General features: G+C 44.2%; 1 pseudogene; it reads right to left on the reverse strand.

Moving 5' to 3' along the window:
* Positions 1–1,461: 1,461 nt before the first annotated feature.
* On the reverse strand, positions 1,462–1,579 carry LOC126250542 (5S ribosomal RNA; annotated as a pseudogene).
* Between the last annotated feature and the right edge of the window lie 19,045 nt (positions 1,580–20,624).

Genomic DNA, 20,624 nt, shown 5'->3' on the forward strand with positions numbered 1-20,624 from the left:
GAATAACTGATTACTTACAGTGAATTGAGTTTTTGGTGGACATTTGCGTTTCCCCTCACCTGGTCACATGCTGGAGGTTGAACTAAAACTTAGATTATGGAACATAAGCACATTTCCAAGTTCGCTCTTTTTTCTTCTGTCACTAGCTGTAGACATTATACCAAAAACACTGATTTGAAGTCGTAACTGCAGTGTGTTCATCTCATGTCCCTTCTTGTTTGGTTTGTTTATGTACATGTTGACAACCTAAAGAATTATATGCTGAAAACTAATGTTTGTTTATTTCTGTTCTCCTTATATCTGTATGTTTGTGTGGCTAGCCAGTGATAGTTATAGAAAGTTGAAAGTGAATGCAATAGTTGTCAGACAGTGGTTGAAAGATTTGGTGTTCAGCTGATTTCAGTTTTCGTTTAAATGTTTTGTGGAGGAGTGCATGGAAGAGTAAATTCACTGCTTACATTAATAGATAAAATAGTAGAATAGCATTTCAACAGATGATTATTATCAGAATACAATCACCCAACCCCTTTGTCCTCACTCTTTGACGCCTCATAATATGTCCTGTCAACTTACCCCTCTTGTAGTCAAAGTTGTGCCATAATTTCCTCTTCCTCCTGTATTTAATTCCGTTCCTCTTCTTTAGTTACACGATCCTCATATCTAATCTTCAGCATTCTTATTGATCACCACGTTTTGAAAGCGTCCATTGTCTTCTTGATAGAACTGTTCATCGCCCACATTTCACTTACATACAAGGCTGCATTCCACACAAATACCTTTGTAAAATAGTACCCAATCATTAGAATTTATATTCGCTGTGAATAAATTTTCTTTTTCAGAAATGTACTACGAGGAAAACACAGGAAAAAAAAATAAACACTTAACTTGCCGCTCTGCAGATGTGTACCAGCCGAGAGCTGAGGCCTCCCTGACTGACTTCTAAACGAACGGATGTTTGTCAAGTAGCAATCCATGCTCAATACTCTGCTATAACATAAAAATATATAATGAAAATTATGTCACCCACATTGTACTGCAGGTTACATGATAGTGGTAATTTCAGCCGAAAAAGATGAGTAGTGACAGGGAAAGATATTTAAAAAAATTAATGTCACAAAACAGCGAGTCTGGACACTCATTATAAATGTGTAACTTGGTGGCTTATACTATGCTGCAGGCCCTATGGAACATAAATTGTTGACGATTTCGTCATATGAAATAAAAGGACACATCCTGCGATCCTTAATTCTGAAAAAAAAGCACTCCGTCTTCAGGCCACAAGTGGCCCATCGGGACCATCCGACCACTGTGTCATCCTCAGATAAGAATGTGGATAGGAGGGGCGTGTGGTCACCACACTGCTCTCCTGGTCGTTACAATGGTTTTCTTTGACCGTAGCCGCTACTATTCGGTCGAGAAGCTCCTCAATTGGCATCACGAGGGTGAGTGCAACCCGAAAAATGGCAACAGCGCATGGCGGTTCGGATGGTCACCCATCCAAGTGCCGGCCACGCCCGACAGCGCTTAACTTCGGTGATCTGACGGGAACGGGTGTATCCACTGCGGCAAGGCCGTTGCCCACTTCTGAAAATAAATATTGTTAAAATAAATCAAGGCGTAAAGTGCAAGTTCAAATGTGTGTGAAATCTTATGGGACTTAACTGCTAAGGTCATCAGTCCCTAAGCTTACTTAACCTAAATTATCCTAAGGACAAACACACACACCCATGCCCGAGGGAGGACTCGAACCTCTGCCGGGACAAGCCGCAAAGTCCATGACTGCAGCGCCTGAGACTGTTCGGCTAATCCCGCGCGGCAAGGCGTAAAGTGCAACAAGCGCTGCCTTCAGCACAGAATAACGTCTAACTACGCCCTTATTGAAGTGAAAGCCAAGTTCAGCCTTATGGCTCCTATCGAGAGCTATGCAGCAAGACTTTGGGTGAATCAAGAAGCAGAAGACCAATAGCATCAAAAGAAACCAGCAGTCAAGAACTATACATGTAACCCACTTATGTTTAAGTAAAAATGTATCGCCACTTATTTCCGATCACATTACCAAATTAACTGATAGAAACGTACAATTCACAAGCACACATGTTAGATATACTCATAACAAGAAATTCAATAAGCTCATGGTTACCCAAGTAAAAATGCAAAATGAACAGTAAAAAAGTATGAGGGTAACTTTGACTTTTACCCAAGAATAAAGAACCTTACAGATAGTGTATTTATAGGACAAGAAGCCGACTTGCTTTGCAAGAGGCTTAAATTCAACCTAGTGCCAAATTGTCATGATTCATCCATCAAATACTTGATATCTATTACGAAAGTTGCAGTGGACATTTCTGATCTCACATCCAGGACTCTAAATGAGGCCACAGAGAATATAATAAAAATAATTTAGGAAGAATTACATAAAAAAAGGCGCAAATATGAATCAGCTTCAAAACACAGAACTCTCTAAAACACAATCTACAAATTAACTACAAATATGTTTCAGCTACAAAAGCTGACAAAGAAAACAGTATCATTCTTATGAATCACGCTGATTTCGTAGATAAAGTTATGTCTTCCTTTAACCCTTTCACTCCGGCGACGTGATTGGTGCGTCATGCGCTGTGGACGAGCGCCTGTCCCGTCCGGCCGTGCCCGCTGTACGGCGCGCGCTTCCCGCGGCGATACTCTGTCCCGCTTTCCCACTCGTAGTATTATCACAGTTGTTGGACTTTATACTACATATTTATTTGGGAAAATATTTATACGAATGACATATGGTTTTGATATTAATTTTGAATAAAAACAGTTTTCTTGGATCTTTCAGATAATTCACGTAGTTTTTTCGCACATTCTATGAGGTCCGTGTTTTGGATTCAGCTCTGGTGGGGTGGGTGCTTTATTATATAAAACGTATATTTAATACTACTTTTTGTTTTCACTTGTTCAATAATATTTATTTACAATTGGTTTTGCATTACATTTCAGTATGATTACATTAGGAGAATATCATTGCACTGCTTGCATTTCATAAAGTCTCTTGTGTGTAGTAAATCATGAAGCAGGGAAAGGCACAAAGTGTCGTATTGCATTCCTTACAACACGTTTTAGTCTGCTTCCGCATCTTCTGCGCTCTACAGACAACGCAAGTTCAGTAGCTGCTCCACTCGTCAGGTAAGTGAGGTCCTGCTCTGTTTCGATGGACGTTCTGATCATTTTCCTCCACTGAATCTTCTTTCTTCTGCTTTATATTTTTCCAGGATTCCCTTTATGAGACCCACTTGAAAGTTGGCGTACCCAATTTTTCTTACAAATTTCTTATATAAGCAATAAGCGTTGAAAACGGACATGTCCACGATGTGAAAAAACAGCTTGCTATACCATTTAGTGGATTTTCTGATGCTTTCCACGGTCTGTATTACTGTGTAACTTTTATCGACAGATCTCGTTGATTTATTGTAGTCTAATACTACTGAATGTTTCAATTGCTTCGAGCCTGTTTGACGATCCATCTTCGATGTTTCCAACATTTCTTTACAGTAGACTGTCTAAAGCATACGTTCGTCTTTTTTGTCACGCTATTTTAGTGCCAATACAAATTCCGATGCAGAACGGAAAGTAAACTCTCGTTTCTTTAGTTTCTCAGGCATGTTAGGCACATCTTTTCTTGTGTGCCTGACTGTACCACAAGCATTTATTTTCTGGTGATACAACCAAGAAAACAGGGCAGGGCTTGAATTCCAATTGTCACAGTACAGGGTGTGTCCCTTCTGTAAATATAGCTCTACCAATGTAGCTACAACATTTCCTGAGATACCGAGATCATAATTTTCAATATCTGTATGTGAGCCACACTAGACAATAAAATTTAAAATATAATTTATGTGAACATGAGCAAATAACGAATATTTTTATCCCAAAACGGCTACGTTTAGGAGGTATATATGCCTGATTTTTAGCCTACCTTTGAATAATAGAAGACTTTCCTCTATGCATAATTTTTCATAAGGATAGAAATTTTTCTTATATCGTTTTCTAAAGGGTCAGTTACTGGCCGTAGCTTGTACAAATAGTCATTGGAGTGAGGCTTTTCTTTTTTGGCGAAATGTAAAAACCGCAAGATATGTTTTTATCGGTCTCTAGGTAGCAGTTTAGAAAATATTAGTGTATGATCAACTGGATTCTCAGACCAATAGTCAGACGGGCTCAAATTCTTTACTCTTGTCACGATAAACATAGTGGCAATAAAGATATAAATATCACTTACATTCACGTCAGTAGGGAGACTAAGCTATTTCTGGCGCATTTTGTTGGGGTGGGTTATCTACATCAGGGGCAGGTATGCACTCAGGGGCAGACCTATTGTTCTCCTTTGATTGACAGGTACTTAACCTACTGTTCTGCTAGGTGCTTTCCAAGTCGCTGCACATAACCTCCACCTCCCCCAACCCCCTCACTCGACCTAAAATGTTGAAACGACCTATAATGTTACCCCATCTGTGTTTCCAACCTATCAGTCGTTTGAAATGTAGCGCTGTTAATATTTTAATGTAAGAAATATATTTCAAGCGCAGGACATACATCCCTCTTCTCGGTTTCTCTACGATAAACTATGTTACACAACCATAAAACGAAAAAACCAATTCCTTAAAACATTGGCTCTGTGTGATACGGGTACAATATAGCTTTCCAGAGATGTATAGCGCCCACTGTTCACATCCGATCACAGTACGGAAATTATACTATGCCTGCATCAGCCCTATATAAAATGATCGTTAGTAACAGCGAATACCTCTTACAAGGAAATAGATAAACACATAGCAGCACTGTCTGACATGTGAAAAATACCAGTAATTCCGTCACTAACTCTGTAAACAGCATACCTGTCAGGCAAATGTGTAAACAGGGAATGCGGTGCCTCGCAAGCACCTATAGCTGACTTAGTTATGACGCTGAAGACTATATTTTATACGTAAGATGGGACAGGGGGATGGAGTACACTGCATAAATCAAAGTTCATTTAGAGGAATGTGTCACGTCTCATCACACATGAGTGGAAGTCCTCTGATGACTGATAGGTTTACCATTAACGATCGCAAGTAGACAGTACTTTAAACCACGTACAGAACACGTGGTTGCATACGATTAGAACATAGGCTATGTCATGCTATGTCATGCGACTGATGCATTCTGACAGAACTGTGGAAAAATTGAACTGCAGCAACTTCTCCTTCTCCATAATGCATCATCAGTCAACCATTAAATCGTACCTCGTTACAGCTCCATCGCAATCGATCACCCCATCCAATCTCTGTTATCCTTTAACGCAGGTACAAGTACACTCCTGGAAATGGAAAAAAGAACACATTGACACCGGTGTGTCAGACCCACCATACTTGCTCCGGACACTGCGAGAGGGCTGTACAAGCAATGATCACACGCACGGCACAGCGGACACACCAGGAACCGCGGTGTTGGCCGTCGAATGGCGCTAGCTGCGCAGCATTTGTGCACCGCCGCCGTCAGTGTCAGCCAGTTTGCCGTGGCATACGGAGCTCCATCGCAGTCTTCAACACTCGTAGCATGCCGCGACAGCGTGGACGTGAACCGTATGTGCAGTTGACGGACTTTGAGCGAGGGCGTAGAGTGGGCATGCGGGAGGCCGGGTGGACGTACCGCCGAATTGCTCAACACGTGGGGCGTGAGGTCTCCACAGTACATCGATGTTGTCGCCAGTGGTCGGCGGAAGGTGCACGTGCCCGTCGACCTGGGACCGGACCGCAGCGACGCACGGATGCACGCCAAGACCGTAGGATCCTACGCAGTGCCGTAGGGGACCGCACCGCCACTTCCCAGCAAATTTGGGACACTGTTGCTCCTGGGGTATCGGCGAGGACCATTCGTAACCGTCTCCATGAAGCTGGGCTACGGTCCCGCACACCGTTAGGCCGTCTTCCGCTCACGCCCCAATATCGTGCAGCCCGCCTCCAGTGGTGTCGCGCCAGGCGTGAATGGAGGGACGAATGGAGACGTGTCGTCTTCAGCGATGAGAGTCGCTTCTGCCTTGGTGCCAATGATGGTCGTATGCGTGTTTGGCGCCGTGCAGGTGAGCGCCACAATCAGGACTGCATACGACCGAGGCACACAGGGCCAACACCCGGCATCATGGTGTGGGGAGCGATCTCCTACACTGGCCGTACACCACTGGTGATCGTGGAGGGGAAACTGAACAGTGCACGGTACATCCAAACCGTCATCGAACCCATCGTTCTACCATTCCTAGACCGGCAACGGAACTGGCTGTTCCAACAGGACAATGCACGTCTGCATGTATCCCGTGCCACCCAACGTGCTCTAGAAGGTGTAAGTCAACTACCCTGGCCAGCAAGATCTCCGGATCTGTCCCCCATTGAGCATGTTTGGGACTGGATGAAGCGTCGTCTCACGCGGTCTGCACGTCCAGCACGAACGCTGGTCCAACTGAGGCGCCAGGTGGAAATGGCATGGCAAGCCGTTCCACAGGACTACATCCAGCATCTCTACGATCGTCTCCATGGGAGAATAGCAGCCTGCATTGCTGCGAAAGGTGGATATACACTGTACTAGTGCCGACATTGTGCATGCTCTGTTGCCTGTGTCTATGTGCCTGTGGTTCTGTCAGTGTGATCATGTGATGTATGTGATGTGTCAATAAAGTTTCCCCTTCCTGGGACAATGAATTCACGGTGTTCTTATTTCAATTTCCAGGAGTGTATGTTTAGGGGTGGATGGCTCTGTCTTCCTGAAAAGCATCTAATACAGTAGTCAACTCGAGTGTATCACTGGTACATACAGTGTAATGCTGATTCGATGGAGGAGAATTGACTGCCTCACTGATTGCCATTGTTTCGATGTCGGCGTTTTCTTGGATTCCTCTTGGTGCCGCATACTTGTTCCAATGTACAAATTGTTTGGCGCGAACCAAAAGATACACAAGTACTTCCTCAATTTCCTCGGATTTTGGTGTATATTCGGTCAATTTATACCTATTTCCTCATCATTTTTTCGCAATTCTATCTATTTTATGTCAGATCTATCCATGTAATCATGACATAAGCTCCCTGTAAATGTAGCACAGCTGCCAACACCTAGCCCAAATGTACGGATCGGGAGGCATAATATAGCACAGTACCGACTGTATCCAGTCACCTCCACATTTAGAGAGCATTTGCTCTGTTTTCTGTATGTCTGTGTATATGCATACCTCGCAGAAGGCTCCCAGGACCCAGTCCCCGCCGCTGGTGGACAAAACTTTGAACATAGAATATGTGTATGGATGTAACGCGTGGTTGGTCCACCTGTGAACCCTATCATAAATGTGGCGTGTGGTGGAACCGCCTCTGAACATTGGTCCAGATATATAGTCTGCGGCAGACCCACACTCGAACACTAACTCGGATGTGGTATATTGTGGATCTGCATCCCAACACTGGTTCGTACACTGTGTGAGGTGGATCCAACTTCAAACCCTATCCCGTGCACGGCATATAGTGGATCTGCATCTCAACATCGCTCCGGAAATAACGCGCTGTGGATCCACATACGAACACTAACTCAGGTCTACTGTGGGTCCTGGCAGCCATCTTTGGCGAGGATGCCGTCACTCATCCGCCACTGTGGCATTAGGACATCGCCAGACCTGTAGCTGTAGGATACCGAAAATTCCAGCCTTTTTTTCCTCTTCTGTAAGACAGTGCTTCGAATTCTGCTTGTGTAATTGCTCTGATTTCCCCGTCTGGGCTTAGAGAGTGTTCTCTTTCCAAACAACAAGAATGCTTTTATGATTAACGGTGTTTTCGCGAGCGTGTACAGGCTTATAGCGATGAGAACGTTTGCGTATGTTGAAAGCAGGAAGGGTAACACGTGATGGACGGGTTGCCACGTTATTCTGCGCTGTTTTCGTAAACATATTCTGTTAGCGCAAGAGTTTCCGTGCATACAAGCCGAGACATCACGGAAACTCCTACAAAAGTGCACGTTAAGTATTTCTGGGACACTATGCAATTTGTGGGAGTTCACTTTAGATACGGAGATTTGTTCCAGAACCACAGCCATCAGGAGGAGTCATTACCCGTACTTCAATCAGTGTCAGACAGTAGCACCAACAGTAATATTTACTTGTAGTTATACTGGTAAATATGTTCCTGGCTTTCAATATTCTTGTGAGTCTTGAATGTATTTGATGGTCTGTAGATAACTTTTGCAGTGCCAGTGCAATTTAGCGATCTGTGCAAAATAATTTTACCTCTGAAAGTCTCATCCACAGAAAACAATGGCGAATGGATCGCTAAGAACAATGCACCCTGTGCTATTCTGGGAAGCATTGGAACATCTCTCTTGGTGCTGGACCATACCACAGCTATGCATCATCGCGTATGCGACCAACCTTGAAGTTCTGTGACGTCAGTATAACACTCGAAGAAGTCTAACTCTAGACACCAAAATAGACCCAACTTTCACCTGCAGCGGTGTGTGAGAGCAATGGCTCGCACTGGCTTGCCTCTGGCAGTGGCTCGCGGCTGCGGCGGCGGCGGCGGCGGCGGCGGCGGCAGCGGCTGTGTGGGTATAGGGCGTCGCGTTGCGGGATGTGTTTTTTCTTAGCAATCTTTTGCTTAAACTATATTCCATCGATTTCACCAACCAATAGGATGCCGCGAATTAAAAAAAAACTATGTCATACATTTGAAGACTATCGATTTAATTAATTTGCATAAATTTTTTATATCAACGTGGTATTAGCGGTACAGTAGTTAAGGGGAGGCTATGTGTCAGTGGGTGACATGGAGCAGAACAGCAGGTTAAGCGCAGAACTAAGTTAATTTGAATAATTTTTATGTGAAACGCAGTACAATAGTTTAAGGGGGTGGGGATGACATGGAAAACCATTTAACAGAACAATAGGTTAAGTACCAACAAAGGACCAAACTTTAGGTTAAGACACCTAGAGTATAGTGCCGCATTAGGTTATGCAACATGTTTGCCCCATGTAATTACTTCTTGCAAGACCTAGATGTTTCCAAACAGCAGAGAATGATGAGCAAGAGAAATCCAACCCTGAGAAACTGATTATTTTCATAAATAAACAATATACCCTTTCCATATATTGCATACATTGTCTAAATTGTTTAAACAATATTCCATACAGAGCTATCGAATATCCTCCAAATGATCGATCAACTGAGCCTTTCTCCTGCCAATTCCTAGGAAGAGGTGGTGGTCAGATGACTTAGGTTAGTGGAGGTGTTCTTTTTTCTCGCCAAAATTCAAACTTCCAGCCAGGGGGATGTCACTTGGTCATTAACTGACGTTACGACAGCCATCTTGGATGAGGTCGTGCGCTGTGCATGTTACCACACATTAGTGCGTGTTAGTACATGTTAGGGCACATTAGTGCACGTCAGTACACGTTAGTGAACATTAGCCCGCCAACATGGGTTGGTAAGAGGGCGTGGCGGTCGGTTGAGAATCGTGGTGGAGACTATAAATACACTCCTGGAAATGGAAAAAAGAACACATTGACACCGGTGTGTCAGACCCACCATACTTGCTCCGGACACTGCGCGAGGGCTGTACAAGCAATGATCACACGCACGGCACAGCGGACACACCAGGAACCGCGGTGTTGGCCGTCGAATGGCGCTAGCTGCGCAGCATTTGTGCACCGCCGCCGTCAGTGTCAGCCAGTTTGCCGTGGCATACGGAGCTCCATCGCAGTCTTTAACACTGGTAGCATGCCGCGACAGCGTGGACGTGAACCGTATGTGCAGTTGACGGACTTTGAGCGAGGGCGTAGAGTGGGCATGCGGGCGGCCGGGTGGACGTACCGCCGAATTGCTCAACACGTGGGGCGTGAGGTCTCCACAGTACATCGATGTTGTCGCCAGTGCTCGGCGGAAGGTGCACGTGCCCGTCGACCTGGGACCGGACCGCAGCGACGCACGGATGCACGCCAAGACCGTAGGATCCTACGCAGTGCCGTAGGGGACCGCACCGCCACTTCCCAGCAAATTTGGGACACTGTTGCTCCTGGGGTATCGGCGAGGACCATTCGCAACCGTCTCCATGAAGCTGGGCTTCGGTCCCGCACACCGTTAGGCCGTCTTCCGCTCACGCCCCAACATCGTGCAGCCCGCCTCCAGTGGTGTCGCGCCAGGCGTGAATGGAGGGACGAATGGAGACGTGTCGTCTTCAGCGATGAGAGTCGCCTCTGCCTTGGTGCCAATGATGGTCGTATGCGCGTTTGGCGCCGTGCAGGTGAGCGCCACAATCAGGACTGCATACGACCGAGGCACACAGGGCCAACACCCGGCATCATGGTGTGGGGAGCGATCTCCTACACTGGCCGTACACCACTGGTGATCGTCGAGGGGACACTGAATAGTGCACGGTACATCCAAACCGTCATCGAACCCATTGTTCTACCATTCCTAGACCGGCAAGGGAACTTGCTGTTCCAACAGGACAATGCACGTCCGCATGTATCCCGTGCCACCCAACGTGCTCTAGAAGGTGTAAGTCAACTACCCTGGCCAGCAAGATCTCCGGATCTGTCCCCCATTGAGCATGTTTGGGACTGGATGAAGCGTCGTCTCACGCGGTCTGCACGTCCAGCACGAATGCTGGTCCAACTGAGGCGCCAGGTGGAAATGGCATGGCAAGCCGTTCCACAGGACTACATCCAGCATCTCTACAATCGTCTCCATGGGAGAATAGCAGCCTGCATTGCTGCGAAAGGTGGATATACACTGTACTAGTGCCGACATTGTGCATGCTCTGTTGCCTGTGTCTATGTGCCTGTGGTTCTGTCAGTGTGATCATGTGATGTATCTGACCCCAGGAATGTGTCAATAAAGTTTCCCCTTCCTGGGACAATGAATTCACGGTGTTCTTACTTCAATTTCCAGGAGTGTATTTCATTCCAAGTACAGATGGGTGTGGCACTCGCAAAAATCTGACGAAATTTGAATTTCCCGCCTGGGTGGGGGGTGGGGGGGGGGGGAAGGGAAGCTGTGGCAATGGGTGTGGCACTTTCCCACCAGAGAGGTTAATTAATTGAACAATTCAATTAAGTAGTCAATGTGACCTATCTTACCGCCCTTTTCATAGGTTAGAAGAGGTTACATTATGCTGATGGAATTTGAACTTCTGGCCAATGGCGCGTGGCAGGGGGGGTGTGGCACTTTCCCACCAGAGAGGTTAATAAATTGATAAATTTAATTAATTAGTCAATGCGACCTATTTTGCCGCCATTTTCTTAAGTTAGTAGAGGTTGCATTGACCTGATGGAATCTGATCTTCCCACCAGGGAGGGGGGGTGGCGTGGCATATGGGAGTGGCATTTTCCCACCAGGGAGGTTAACTAATTGATCAATTTAATTCAGTAGTCAATCAAATTGATAAGAGTGAGAGGGGGCCTATTCAAGTAACTCAGACCTGAAACTGTACCTGTAGCAGTGAGGGGGGAGGGGTTTTAGGGAGGGGGAGAGGGTGGGGGAAACAATAGGTTAAGTTCAAAATGGTTCAAATGGCTCTGAGCACTATGGGACTCAACATCTTAGGTCATAAGTCCCCTAGAACTTAGAACTACTTAAACCTAACTAACCTAAGGACATCACACACACCCATGCCCGAGGCAGGATTCAAACCTGCGACCGTAGCAGTCCCGCGGTTCCGGACTGCAGCGCCAGAACCGCTAGACCACAATAGGTTAAGTGCAGCGACATGGGAAAGCACTTAGAACATTAGGTTAACTACCTGTCAATCTAAGGAGAACAATAGGTCTGCCCCTAAGTGCATACCTGCCTCTGATGTAGGTAAACCGCACTAACAAAATGCGCCAGAAACAGCTTAGTCCCCCTACTCACGTCACTCCATACTCCTTGGATCCTTTCTGGAACGCAAGTCCAGAACCGCGCAGCTGCTACGGTCGCAGGTTCGAATCTTGCATCGGGAATGGATGTGTGTGTTGTCCTTAGGTTAGTTAGGTTTAAGTAGTTCTAAGTCTGGGAGACTGATGGCCTCAGATGTTAAGTACCATAGTGCTTAGAGCCTTCTGAACCATTTTTTTTCTGGAACGCGACCACTAGCCGCCATTTGAAAAATGTACCTGTTAGTTTCCCCACGCAAAATGTTTATGATTTCCGTGCTAAAGAGCAACTGAAAGTAACTGAGCATGCTGTCATTGTTTACGATACTTTTCAGTCCAGAAGTAGCTGTTTCAAACACATGTTTCTTCGGATTCAATTTGTCATTTTTCCACGTTATTATTTTGTTGTTCGGTGGTTCTGATGCCTCTTCATCTATCTCACTATCTGTAGACTCGTCTTCTGTGCACAAATCCAAGTCTGGCGATGTCAGTGGAAGAGCTGGAGTAGCACATGTACCTGATGTAGAAGCAGCTACAACAGGTTTTAACACCCCCCCCCCCCCCCCTACTTCCCGGGATTTGCGAAATTACAAGTTAACAATGACCGTGAATTATGAATTTTGACCCGTGTTGGGATAAGACATCCGAAGTAAATAATGATTATTCCTCGGGAAACAGGACATGTTATAACTTGATCGTTATTGAATGAGTAATTTCCTTCAATAACGATCGGTAAATGAAATAATGGAAATAATTTGGAAATAAATTTTGCCAGTGTAAATTTTGCCGAAATAAATGATTAAGTTGTAAAAGCAATTAAAAAATTGCCAGCTCAACTGATGAGCGACAGTACTGTTAAGTACGTGAATAATTGTGTCAAAAATAAAGTTTACCCGTTTGTAGCGCAGCAGGTGGAATGGGAACTTTTACGTAAGTGCTGCGTCAGGCTCAGTAGTCATATAAAATAATTTCATAACAATCTAACTACACCTAAACATTAATGGTTAACATTCAATAAGTATTTTGATAGTTATTTTGTTCATAATTTGTCAGCTAAGTGCAATTCTGACAACACAGATAATTATCTATCGAGATTTTGAATAATGGACTGTCATTCTATCTTTAAAATTACGTACTTTGCACAGTTTAATCTACTGATAATAAAATATATTGCCAATAATTGATTAACTACGTTTTGAGTGATAATAATTTATTAATTGGGCGATTGTCAGGTGGAATAAGCTTTATAGTTTCATGTAATATCCTTGAACTAACTTCAGCTGAATATGCATTGAAATAAATCTTAATAATCAAATTTATTACTTCAGTCTATTATTAAGTTAATACGGTTGGCGTAAGCTTATTAAGTGCAACAATTAACTACGATAACCAATCGTTCAAAACAGTCTCTTCACCGTCTATGCAAATAATTTGATAATTAAAAAATTTTCTCTTGATAATGGTGTGACACACTCGGTTCAATAAGGTAAGGATCGGAAGGAACCTACTTGGTGTTATTGTCGGGTGGAATGTAACTGCAACACTTCGATTATAAAGTGCTTGTTATTAATTGTTCAACTTCAGAGAAAAGCACAGTCACTGGCATGCCTTCTACAGTTTTATCCTATGAATATTACGTAGATCTTACTTCCCTCGTTGTCGGTGGATCGACGGAAGTCCACGGCGGCGACACAATGTGGCAGCGGGCTTTTACTGTTGCGACTTGGGCCCACAGTGCGCTTCACATTTAAGCCCTCGTTTCTTCAGCACTATGCCCATTAATCCATAATAACGTGCCCGGCCATGCTTCCAGATATGCCGACCATTAGTTTCCCGTCGTACTTAGATCCACACACTAGCCGTTGGATGTAACACAGCTAGGAATAGCAGCACTCGACTGTACGTCTTACTCCGAGCACAGCGTCACTGCTACTACTGCCCGCTAGCGCGCTCCCGCGCCCAGCGGCACGACAAAACAATCTCTCTGACTTCAATGTTAACTAAATATGCCCTGACTTGCCAGTGTTAAATATTACATAATTTAAAGATAGTATTTACAATACCCATTTACACTAGACAATACATCGTATACAAACAGTTTCATGTGTTAAGTAAGCGAAAAAATTCATAGGAAGGACTGCGTTGTAGCGTCACAAGGTGTTTTCGTGTTCATCGTCAGATTCGGACGATGTTTCGCTTTCATCTTCAAAGTGACTACCCAGTATGAGAGAAAGAATTTCCTCCACAGTATATCGCTTATCTGCCATGTCACTTTACGTAGAAACTAAGGTTAACAACACTTCAGATTAGAAACAAGGTGGGAAATGAGCGGCACTGGGCTGCTGCAGCAGTCCACCAGCTGAGCGGCACATTCGCTCCCGACTTCTACAGAAGTTCACCGTAGCGAAAGGGTTAATACGAACAATATCACCGAACTTACCTATAACCCAACTAATAGATTTTTAGCAGAGACAGAAAATTACATTAAATACTGTGCTAATTTTGAGAAAAAAACTTGCGTGGTTATGAACCCATACTCACCTAGATTACGTGCACAACCGAAGACACACAGGTCTTCGATTGCTACATGTCCAGACGTTAACTGCATTAATAGCCTGACTGACCTACTAAACAAAAATTATCTACGTACATTAAACGATCTAATATATAAAAATCAATGTTTGTTGATATGTTCGAAATTTATTCGCTGCCACACCGTTCATGCGATTGCCATAAAACTTCTTCAACTTGTCGTTTTCACTTGCGAGAAGGTTATAGGCGTAGTGCAGTTAACGTAGAGCAGGTGGTGCACGTGCCCTACCGGCAAATAAATATATTTGGAAGAGCACGGATGTAGTGAGATGTTTGAATGTGAGAGAAACAAACCGATTAGCTTTTTATTGTGTTTTACTCATTTCGATGCCCATAAATGTGAATTATATCAAATCGAAATTTGCAGTGCAAACAGTATTTTTTTTACTTTTTCAGTGAATCAACGAACCCTGCCATTGCAGCACGTAGAAAGAACCGAATTCGAGCCTCCCAAACAAACGAAGAACGTCAACCGAGCAATGAAGCAGATCGATTACGAATTGAACATTCATGTGCGCCAGAATCTCAAGATCAAGATGCTACAAGAATCGAAAGAGAGCGTTCATCTGTTCCCCTCACACGTGCATCACAATTACAAGACCAGCACACAGCAAAGAATGAAGCAGATCGTCTACGAACGTCTTATTCACGTGCACCACAATCATTGCACATTGACATGCTGCAACAATCGAAAGTGAACATTTACGTTCTTCCCAAGCGCCCGCATCAGAATCAGGAGACCAACATGCAATGAGAATTGAAAGAGAATGTTTACGAGCTACTCGATCTTGACGAACTGTACAAGTTGATTCGAATCTTGCTGCATTTCAGTTTGATGTTAACTACGATTACAGTTTACAGCATAGTGCAAATATCGGAAAAATGGATAAGGCGTGTGGGCGTTGCGGCCCACTCAAGTTCAACAATGAAACACCAGGAATGCACTGTGCGAAAGGCAAAATTAAACTGCCAACATTGCATGCACCACCTGATCCATTGTTGTGATTGCTTTCGGGTGACCCACCTGATTCCAAACACTTTTTGCCGAGCGTTCGCAAATATAATTCAGCGTTTCGCCGGCCGGTGTGGCCGTGCGGTTCTAGGCGCTTCAGTCTGGAACCGCGTGACCGCTACGGTCGCTGGTTCGAAACCTGCCTCGGGCATGGATGTGTGTGATGTCCTTAGGTTAGTTAGATTTAATTAGTTCTAAGATCTAGGCGACTGATGACCTCAGCAGTTAAGTCGCATAGTGCTCAGAGCCATTTTTCAGGGTTTCAAATGACATCTTTTGGAACCGACAAAGTTTTCACAGATCAGTATATGCTTACTTCCAAATTTCAAGGACAAATACATCACCGTGTTGCTTGATTTCTACCCGTTTCTAACACTGTACATAAATTTCTACAAACCTACTTCATGGGTAACGATGATGCACAAGCTGATGAACGCTGCGATGCAGTTCCAGGCACCGAACACCACATTATATCCTATTTGCAAACCAACACAATGCACTGATAAAATTATTCAAAACTTCAACTGACACCTTATCGCCGGATAATTATGCAATTCAAATACAAGCTGACAAAACACCACTCGGACAGCATGCGGGCGCCGCAACGCCTTTACCATCAACGTATATGCGATTGTCATAGTTGGCGAAGAACGTGATGCGTGTGATATTCTCCTTCAGCGAAGGAATAATCCAATTCAACGTATGGCCGAAACACATCGATCATACGATGCGCTACAGTAGCCTATTTCGTTTTGGGAGGGGGCGTACAGATATCACTTGAAAATTATGTAAACTAATCCAGTTACCGGTAAATACGGAAATCTTTATATCTTTTTATCTAATGAAAATATTATTTTATTTTTAACTTTCAAACATTCGTAAGTGCAATTTACATTTTTCTTCTCTATCCTTTTCTTTAATCTTACAGAAGACAAGTCAATAAAAACGTATCAACGATGAATTATTATTTGTACCGCATAATGATACTACAGAATGGAATAAATCATATTCTGCAATGCCATCAACTATTTCATCAATGCATAGGAGGCACGTAGGCCAAAATTGAATTCAAGCGTTTTTATTCATTCGCTTAGCTCAAATATTGTTGCGTTGGGAAGAATACATTCATTTACGAGATGAAATTGCAAACGATGGAAATGTTTCCGACATTGGCAAAATGGTCATACTTCCAGTAACATTGACTGGCGGGCCATGAATATGCAGAAGATGCCATGACATACACTACTGGCCATTAAAATTGTTACACCACGAAGATGACGTGCTACAGACGCGAAATTTAACCGACAGGAAGAAGATGCTGTAATATCCAAATGATTAGCTATACAGAGCATTCCCATAAGGTTGGCGCCGGTGGCGACACCTACAATATGCTGAGATGAGGAAAGTTTCCAACCGATTTCTCATACACAAACAGCAGTTGACCGGCGTTGCCTGGTGAAACGTTGTTGTGATGCCTCGTGTAAGGAGGAGAAATGCGTACCACCACGTTTCCGACTTTGATAAAGGTCGGATTTTAGCCTATCGCGATTGCGGTTAATCGTATCGCGACATTGCTGCTCGCGTTGGTCGAGATCCAATGACTGTTAGCGGAATATGGAATCGGTGGGTTCAGGAGGGTAATACGGAACGCCGTGCTGGATCCCAACGGTCTCGTATCACTAGCAGTCGAGATGACAGGCATCTTATCCGCATGGCTGTAACGGATCGTGCAGCCACGTCTCGATCCCTGAGTCAAAAGATGGGGACGTTTGCGAGACAACAACCATCTGCACGAACTGTTCGACGACGTTTGCAGCAACATGGACTATCAGCTCGGAGACCATGGCTGCGGTTACCCTTGACGCTGCATCACAGATAGGAGCGCCTGCGATGGTGTACTCAACGACGAACCTGGGTGCACGAATGGCAAAACGTCATTTTTTCGGATGAATCCAGGTTCTGTTTACAGCATCATGATGGTCGCATCCGTGTTTGGCGACATCGCGGTGAACGCACATTGGAAGCGTGTATTCGTCATCGCCATACTGGCGTATCACCCGGCGTGATGGTATGGGGTGCCATTGGATACACGTCTCGGTCACCTCTTGTTCGCATTGACGGCACTTTGAACAGTGGACGTTACATTTCAGATGTGTTACGACCCGTGGCTCTACCCTTCATTCGATCCCTGTGAAACCCTACACTTCAGCAGGATAATGCACGACCGCATGTTGCAGGTCCTGTACGGGGGCCTTTCTGGATACAGAAAATGTTCGACTACTGCCCAGTCTAGCACATTCTCCACATCTCTCACCAACTGAAAACATCTGGTCAATGGTGGTCGAGCAACTGGCTCGTCACAATACGCCAGTCACTACTGTTGATGAACTGTGGTATCATGTTGAAGCTGCATGGGCAGCTGTACCTGTACACGCCATCCAAGCTCTGTTTGACTCAATGCCCAGGCATATCAAGGCCGTTATTACGGCCAGATGTGGTTGTTCTGGGTGCCGATTTCTCAGGATCTATGCACCCAAATTGCGTGAAAATGTAATCACATGTCAGTTCTAATATAATATATTTGTCCAATGAATACCCGTTCATCATCTGCAGTTCTTGTTGGTGTAGCAATTTTAATGGCCAGTAGTGTATATACATGCATATGGCCATCCCGACTTTTTTCATCACATTTGCTTGAAATCCAGCATGGGATGACATAAAAGAGCTTCTGTTGCCTGTTCAGCGTCCATTCGATCGACTTGATTTGACTGCACGAATATTCAGGCAAAAACTCACTAAAGTCATGGACTTAATTTTGAAGAATCACATTTATGGTGAAACATGCTGCTGGATGTATGCTATTGAATAGCAGAAGAGAGGACTTCAACATGTTCATATTCTCATATGTTTCAAAACGAAAATCCACGCAGATCAAACTGATGATGTTTTTGTGTAGAAATTCCTAATGCTGAAGAAGATCCATTGCTGTTTCTGCCTGAAAGAGCAATTGTTAGCATCTCACTTAGACAGTGAATCCAAGTCACTTAGTTCCAGTAAGCTGGACGTAGAGGAATTATGGGCAAATTTTAAGCGGACTGTAAATCGTTGTCTGGAGAGTAATGTGACTAGAGAGTCGATCAAGGATGGAAAAGATGCACCATGGTTTAATAACGAAATTCGCAAAATGGTGAGGAAGCAGAGGCTGTTGCACTCTCGGTTCAAAAGAGAACGCACAAATGACGACAAGCAAAGGTTAGTAGAGATTTATGAGTCTATGACAAGGCCTATGCGGGAAGCATACAACAGCTACCACCGTCATTCCTTAACAAAAGATATTGTCGAGAACCCGTGAAAATTCTGGTCGTATGTAAAATCGATAAGCGGGTCTAAGGCTTGTATCTAGTCACTCATTGACCAGTCTGATGTGGCAGATGAAGCTAGCAAAACGAAAGCCGAAGTTTTAAATTCCACGTCTAAGAAACTGCTCACGCAGGAGAATCGTACAAGCATACTGTCGTTTGACCATAATACAGAGTCCTTTATGGAGGACATAATAATAAACATTCCTGGCATAGAGAAACAACTGAAAGAATTGAAGACAAATAAATCCCGAGGTTCGGATGAAATCCCAATTCAGTTTTTCAATTCAGTTTTTTCTACGGCGTTGGCCCCTTACCTAGCTTTCATTTATCGTGAATCTCTCGCCCAGCGCAAAGACCCAAGCCACTAGAAAAATGAGCAAGTGATACCTGTACATAAGAAGGCAACGGACCCGCAAAATTACAGACCGTTATCCCCAGTTTCGGTTTACTGCAGAATCCTTGAAAATATTCTCAGTTCGAACATGATAAATTTTCTTGAGACCGAGAAGCTTATGTCCACGACTCGCATGGTTTTAAAAAGCATCGCTCGTGTAAAACTCTGCTTGCCCTTTCTCACATGACGTACTGCTAACTATGGACGAAAGGCCAACAGGCAGCTTCCATGTTTCTAGATTTCCAGAAAGCGTTTGACACGGTGCCCCAATGCTGACTGTTAACGAAGGTACGAGCATATGTCATAGAACCCAGTATGTTGCCTCGCCGATGAGCGTTCGTCAGAGACAACGGTATCGTCAGGAGCGCCTTACTGGTGTACGGTAAGGTATCGAAGTTGAGTGAATATTGGAGGAGACAAAATGATTTAGACAAAATTTCTAGTTGGCGTGATGAATGGCAGGTAGCTCTAATTGTGAGAACACGCAAGTTAATGCGAATGAGAAGGAAAAACAAACCTGTAATGTTCGTACACAGCATTGGTAGTGTCCTGCTTGACACAGTCACGTCGTTTAAATACCTGGGAGTAACGTTGCAAAGCGATATGAAGTGGAACGAGCATGTGAGGATTGAGCAGGGAAGGTGAATGGTTGACTTCGGTTTATTGGGAGAATTGTAGAAAAGTATGCTTCATATGTAAAGGAGACCGCACATAGGATGCTGGTGCGACCTATTCTTGAATACTGCTCGAGTGTTTGGGATCCGTACCAGGTCGAATTAAAGGAAGACAACCAAACAATTCGGAGTCGAGCTGCTAGATTTGTCACCGGTAGGTTCGAACAACATATAAGTGTTACAGAGATGCTTCGGGAACTCGAATGGCAATCCCTGGAGGGAAGGCGATTTTCTTTTCGAGGAACGCAGTTGAAAAAATTTAGAGAACCGGCATATGAGGCTGAGTGCCGAAAGATTCTACTGGAACCAACGTATGTTGCACACTAGGACCACGAAGATACGAGAAATTAAGGTTCAAATGGAGGGATATAGAGAGTCGTTTTTCCCTCGCTCTATCTGTGAATGGAACAGGAAACGGAATGTCTAATAATGCTACAGGGTACACTCTGCCACGCGCGGTACGGTAATCAGGAGCATTCTCGAGAAACTTGTAGTTTACATACATATAAGAAACCAACCACAAGAAATACTGAACGAACAGATGGATCTTAAATATCAATACTATTTTAAAAATTTTATTGAAGTAATTGAAAAAGAAAAGCGATAAATTCAAAGCGTTGTGACTGCCGAAGATGATGTACACCAGCCGGCCGGGGTGGCCGAGCGGTTCTAGGCGCTACAGTTTGGAACC

This window comes from Schistocerca nitens, chromosome 3, assembly GCF_023898315.1.
Source record: "Schistocerca nitens isolate TAMUIC-IGC-003100 chromosome 3, iqSchNite1.1, whole genome shotgun sequence".
Lineage (NCBI taxonomy): Eukaryota > Metazoa > Arthropoda > Insecta > Orthoptera > Acrididae > Schistocerca > Schistocerca nitens.